At 43.6% G+C, this 6,399-nt stretch overlaps 1 protein-coding gene across 1 annotated transcript in view; it reads right to left on the bottom strand.

The window, feature by feature from the left end:
* Window positions 1-6,399, bottom strand: part of PMS1 (PMS1 homolog 1, mismatch repair system component) — a 50,190-nt gene that overhangs the window by 18,053 nt on the left and 25,738 nt on the right. The gene's annotated exons all lie outside the window — the stretch shown is intronic.

The raw sequence follows: 6,399 nt of genomic DNA, 5'->3' as shown, positions 1-6,399 counted from the left end.
ATTGAACTGGTTGTTTGCTTTGCAAGTTTTCATTGCCCAAATGACTGCCTTGGCAAGCGCAATACCTACCAGGCTCAACGCCGGTCTCGCGCTGCCGCTTCCCGCGCTCTCAAGGACCCGGGAGGAGGAAGGCGTGAAGGGAATTCCGCCTGTGACAGCCCAGTAGGCCGGCCGAAGCGAGCGGCGATGGGATGTGGGAGGGAGCTCGCTCGCCACCCCGCGTGTGCCTATGTGGGGCACGTTACAGCCCCGTGATGTCAGCGCCACGCAGGCAGCCAGGCAGGCAGACGGCGAGAGCCCCACGCTGGGCGGCCTCTCCTCGCCGCCGCCGCCCCGCCTCTCGCCGCCCGACTCGCCCGCCTCCCTCCCACGGCACACCAGGCAACGTCTCGCGGCACACTAGTGTGCCGCGGAACACCGGTTGGGAAACACTGATCTAGATATGCACATCCTCAAAAGGCTGCTTACTGTAGTATGTTCCATTCACAGCAGCAGTTACGGTGGTACCTCTAGTTACGAACTGAATTCGTTCCGGAGGTCCATTCTTAACCTGAAACTATTCTTAACCTGAGGTACCACTATAGCTAATGGGGCCTCTCGCTGCCGCCACACGATTTCTGTTCTCATCCTGAGGTAGAGTTCTTAACCCAAGGTACTACTTCCAGGTTAGCGGAGTCTGTAACCCGAAGTGTTTGTAACCTCAGGTACCACTGTATTAGCTACGGCTCTGCACTTGTACCCACACTCAGAGATGGATTGGAAAATTACACCCGGATTCAGGAGCAACACAACTATATTATGTTCAGAGGTCCGCAAATTCAATGGGTTTGGCAATAGTTGCATCTACGGAGTCTAGTGGACCTGATCAACCCAAGCAGTTTTCCTGCATGTAGCACCGTCCAGAATATAAATGAAGGACAAACTTCTGGTTCTGTTATTTCTGCCCCCCCCCCCGCCCAATGCAATGGCATCTAAAAGCTGACTTCAGTATGCAAATGCAGTACTGCACATAGAATCACAGAATTGTTGTGCTAGAAGGGAACTACGACATGGGGCCAAAATCCACAGCCCTGAGATTAAAAGTCTATGTTCTACAGACTGCAGAGAAGCTAAATATCCTCTGAAAGTCTCTTTCCCAGACCTACATTCCCCGTAATGTGACTGCAAACAGTGCCTAAGAAATCAACCAGAGACCCAAACACTATTTCCCCCAAAATTGTGGAATTGTTGTTTGTAGAGAGACTTTCAAAAGTTTTTCACTTTTCTGATTGGGTCTTGTTTCTTCCAACAAAGCAGTTTTTTAATAGCATTTTAAAAAAGAGAGAGGCTATATTTGCAAGGCATTGTTTTCACTTGTTTTGTTAAAAAGTATTTTTTTAAACATTTAAAGCAAATGATTGCATCTAGACCAAGACGCTTTTGACACAACTGATATAAACATCACGGTGCTTATTTTAGCTTCTATCAATGTGACGCCGCAGATATAAATCTTAGTTGCTGATTAATGCAAGGATGTTATTACATTGCCTGACCTGCTGAATGTCTGATATACATAACTCTTCAAAAGATCAGTTAAAAAAAGTTTTAAGAGAGCTCTGGAACATGAGAACTTACTAAATGCAAAGTTTGTAAAAGCAGGTAACAGCTAATCACCGGAGGAATTTCTTATTTACTTTTCCTTAGGAACTGGAATCAGTAGGGAAAACCGCCAAAACTGATTTTTAAAAAAATCAAATGCACCAAGCCCAAAAGCCTTGTTAACTTTTACATTTCTTTACTTCTGAAAGCAACTTGATTACCCAAGCAAGCTTCCTTGCACTACTTTATAATCTTGATTATACTCCGAAATCGTGCTATAAATATATCACACACCCCCCCATGTATTTTCTAGGTCACATAAACCTGGGGCCTAGGATGAGCCAAGAAAGAATATGACTCTGGGCAGTATGATGACACTGCGAAAGTACCCTATCAAAATATATTATTACATACAGACCATCTTAGGTTTTGACAGAGCTGGCCAAATATATCTTGACTCCTCTCTGTTTCATTGAAGAGTACTGCATGAATCGAAAGACTACGAAGTCTTCAACATCGCTTTTGCTCAGATCTGTTCTGTGTGGGGTGCTGGGGAACCAGCCCACCTTACACAGAACAAATGCCTGCTAGACCTATTTGAATGATACTGCTTCCTATGGGCTGCAACTGAGAAAATTTGCTTTAAAAAACAAACACAGAGAGGTGATTCCAGGGCTGGTGAATTCCCATGATCAATGATACAAACCAGTAATGTTCCATTTTCCAACTGTTCCCTCCAACCCTTGAAAACTTTTGCTGTTTCAAAGTACGTTTTGTAAGCTGCCAATTAGTTAACAGCATAAACTGTTTTGCACTTGTTTGACATATCAAAGTTATTTGTCCGTCCCTTTTCAATCCAGAAGAGAATAACCTAACTATATTTTGTAGGCACTGCACTCTTCCTTCCTGGATTAAGGAGACTAAAATAATAACAAGAGAGGCGATAAAGAAATAGTATATTTACAAGCAGGGCAAAAAGAGAGAGATACTTGCCACCTAGGACAACTGTGTCCTAGCGGAAGTCCATTTTAGATCCTTAAGTAGATGCAAACATTGTAAAACAAAATCTTAAAGATGAGCATGAAAGTTCCTCTCAAAACAGACACAACTTCACACTTGTGAAAAGGAGGATGTCTTCTGGTGATTGAACTATTTTTATGCTGATGCTTATTTCTGACAGAATGTAGTGTTGGAAATGACCACAAGAGTCATCTAGTCCAGTCCCCTGCAATGCAAGAATCACAGCTAAGGAATCCCTGACAGATGGTTATCCAACCTTTGCTTAAGGTAAAGGTAAAGGGACCCCTGACCATTAGGTCCACTCGTGGTCGACTCTAGGGTTGCGGCGCTCATCTTGCTTTATTGGCCGAGGGAGCCGGCATACAGCTTCCGGGTTATGTGGCCAGCATGACTAAGCCGCTTCTGGTGAACCAGAGCAGCGCATGGAAATGCCGTTTACCTTCCCGCCGGAGCGGTACCTATTTATCTACTTGCACTTTGACGTGCTTTCGAACTGCTAGGTTGGCAGGAGCAGGGACCGAGCAACGGGAGCTCAGCCCGTCGTGGGGATTCGAACCGCCAACCTTCTGATCGGCAAGTCCTAGGCTCTGTGGTTTAACCCACAGCACCACCCGCGTCCCTCTCAACCTTTGCTTAAAAACTTTCAAAGAAGGTAGACTTTCCAAGGTAGACCATTCCACTGTTTTGACAGCTCTTTCTGTCAGAAAGTTCTTTCTAATGTTTTGTCAGAATCTCATTTCTTGTAATTTGAATCCATTGGTCCATGTCCTACTCTCTGGAGCAGTAGAAAACAAGCTGGCTCAATCTTCCATGTGGCAGCCCTTCAGTTATTTGAAGATGGCTATCACCTCTCAGTCTTCTCCAAGCTAAGCATACCCAATTCCCTCAACTGCCCTTCGTAAGACTTTGTTTCCAGGTGTCCTGGTTGTCTTAATATAATTTTTATATAAGCTTCGTGATTTGAGTACACATCCTTTGTGAACAACCCAGAATACATTTTTGAATAGGTGGCATAATTATATAATAATAATATAAAAAATTGGAAAGAAAAGAGAAAAATGGGAACCATTATGACTTCTGCAAGGAATTTGTAAGTACCAGAATCATGCTCTGAAGAAGCAAACACTGATATATTATTAGAAAAGCCCATATTAAAAACAAAAGCATATAAAAAGGCCTTGTTCACATGTAACACAATATCAAAGTACCATGAGTAAGCAAGCTTACTCATGCACAGGAAAAAAACTGTCACAAGTCTCCTCTTCCCTCTCTCCTGCTGCCATGTTCGCAAAAGCTGAGCCATAGTTTACTTAAGTGCTATGTCCAAACCTGGATTTATGGTTTGCCTCACTATAAGCAAGTTTGGACACAACACTAAGGCAAACCATGGCTTAGCTCATGGTTGCATGGAAGTACCAAACAGCTGCAATTTTCTCCATGTGCACCAGCACACTTGCTTGTTCACAATAAGTCAAAGTTTGGCTTAGTGTTAGGTGCATACCAGGCCACTGAGGCAATGCTAACTGTTCAGTACTGAATGACAGAATAGAATCTATTCTTGTTTCTTTATATACTTGCACAGCACTACAGAATCTTAACTGATTCATCTGTTCTATGCAAACAAACACTTAATATGCAACAAAAACTGAGTTGTAATCTGTGGCAATGGCTGGGTCTCAAGTAGCACTAAGCCATGGTTTAGTGGACAACCCTCAGTGAGACAGGAAGCATCAGGGTTGCATGTTCTTCCTTCCCCTTCTTCCTCCTATATAAATGAGAAAGACCTTCTGCCAAAATTACCTCCAGTTTCAAAGAATCATGGTTTAATATGGGTTAACTAAGAATCCTGATTTAAAACGAACCATGTTTAGTTACTAAACCCAAGTTACGAATCACAGGTTATAGAGCTGGCTCTACTATTGTTTGTTTGAAACCAGGATTCTTGGTTTGTACACAACAAACAAAGTGTCCTTGAAACTGAAAGTAATCTTCACAGACAGCAGAGGGAAGGGATTGTGTACAAGAACACTTTGTCTAGGCCCCCCGAGTCTTGTCTATGTAGTGCTAACGTTTAGCTGCTAAACCATGGTTAGCAGTACAGTGGTATCTTGGTTTGCTTACATCTTGGTTTGCATACATTTTGGATTATAAACACGTCAAACCCGGAAGTGCATGTCCCGGTTTGCAACCTTTTTTGGATTACAACCCATTTTTTTGGATTACGAGGACCCATTGGTGAAAGCGCGTCTTGGGTTACAACCTGTTTTGGTTTACAAACAGACCTCTGGAACGGATTATGGTTGTAAACCAAAGTACCACTGTATGTGTAAACAAGCTCAATGTCCTATAAATTGAGAAAACAATTATAGAAGAGGCTGTGTTAATATCTCCTGCTAGGCCTAATTCATTTGTTAGTTTTCTCCCCAGACAGAAAAATCTAGCTTTTCCCATGCAGTAAATCTATCCCAGGTAAACATCACACTAGTGCATGGAAAATTGCACCATGCATTCATACTTTTCTCCAGAGGGGAGATGAATTACTCGGCATATCTGAAGAAACCTTGGAAGTGTAAGAAGAGAAAGCACAGCTCGTTCGCTTATTCATTATATAAAATGTGTCTTCCCTTTAATTATGTCACAATTCATGGAATTCTCCGGGAGCGGGTGGCGCTGTGGTCTAAAACACTGAGCCACTTGAGCGTGCCGATTGGAAGGTCATCAGTTTGAATCCCTGTGAGGGAGTGAGCTCCAGTTGCTTGGCCCCAGCTCCTGCAGTTCGAAAGCTCGCCAGTGCAAGTAGATAAATAGGTACCACTGTGGCAGGAAGGTAAACGACGTTTCCGTGCGCTCTGGTTTCTGTCATTGTGTTCCGTTGTGCCAGAAGCGGTTTAGTCATGCTAAGTTCTCTGTGGACAAACGTCAGCTCCCTCAATCTGAAAGCGAGATGAGCACCGCAACCCCATCGTCGCCTTTGACTCCACTTAACCGTCCAGGGGTCCTTTACCTTTACCTTTTACCTCATGGAATTCTATACTTGTTCAAGTAAAACCAATTTGTTTTAGGATATGTATGCTACTACTGAACACAAACATGGAAGATCAACTGTTTCCTCTCCCTTAAGGGAATGATTTCGGCAGTCATTCTATCTCCACATAGATCATTGTCCCGCGAGTGGTTCCACAGAAGACGAACGAACGTTTGCAAAGACTTTTTTTTGTACGGCTTACTTCGTCCTGTAGGCCCATTATGCAAATACAAAAATCTGTATGAGCGCTGAACCCTCCTCAACCTGCAAGGAGTTCCAGTGTAAAAATACCTTCACACATTTACGTTGGGGGGACGGACCACCGTTTCTAGCCAGGGTAGGCCGCTTCAGGGCCCAGGATCTGGCCTACGGGCTTGCCAGATGGCCTCCCCCGTTTTAAAGAGCCTAACTTTAGAATCCTGTGTTAAAAAGTTACAAGCAGACGCAGCCATGTGTAGTACTGAAAGCTAATGCCGGGGTGAAAAATAATACCTCCATCAGGAGTTTGCTTGGTCCTACAGAAGCACTGCAAGTACTTGTAAATTCCAGAGATAAGGAATTCTGCACCCTCAATTAACAAGCAGGGGTTGCTTTTAAAAAAAAATTATTTGTTGTTTACCTGAATGGTGCTCAATTATAAATCCCAGCTCACTGAAGAGCAGCATTACTAATCAGGTGAGCCACATTTTATTCTTTATGGACACCTTCTCAGCATCACCCGCACTCTCTTGCAGGCCTTGGGAAGATCTGTTTTCTATTAGATTTCCCCACTGTCA

This window comes from Podarcis vaucheri (genome assembly GCF_965113315.1).
Source record: "Podarcis vaucheri genome assembly, chromosome: 1".
NCBI classification, from domain to species: Eukaryota; Metazoa; Chordata; class Lepidosauria; order Squamata; family Lacertidae; genus Podarcis; species Podarcis vaucheri.
The sequence above is the reverse complement of the archived record's forward strand: the minus strand, read 5'-3'. Positions and strand labels throughout refer to the sequence as shown.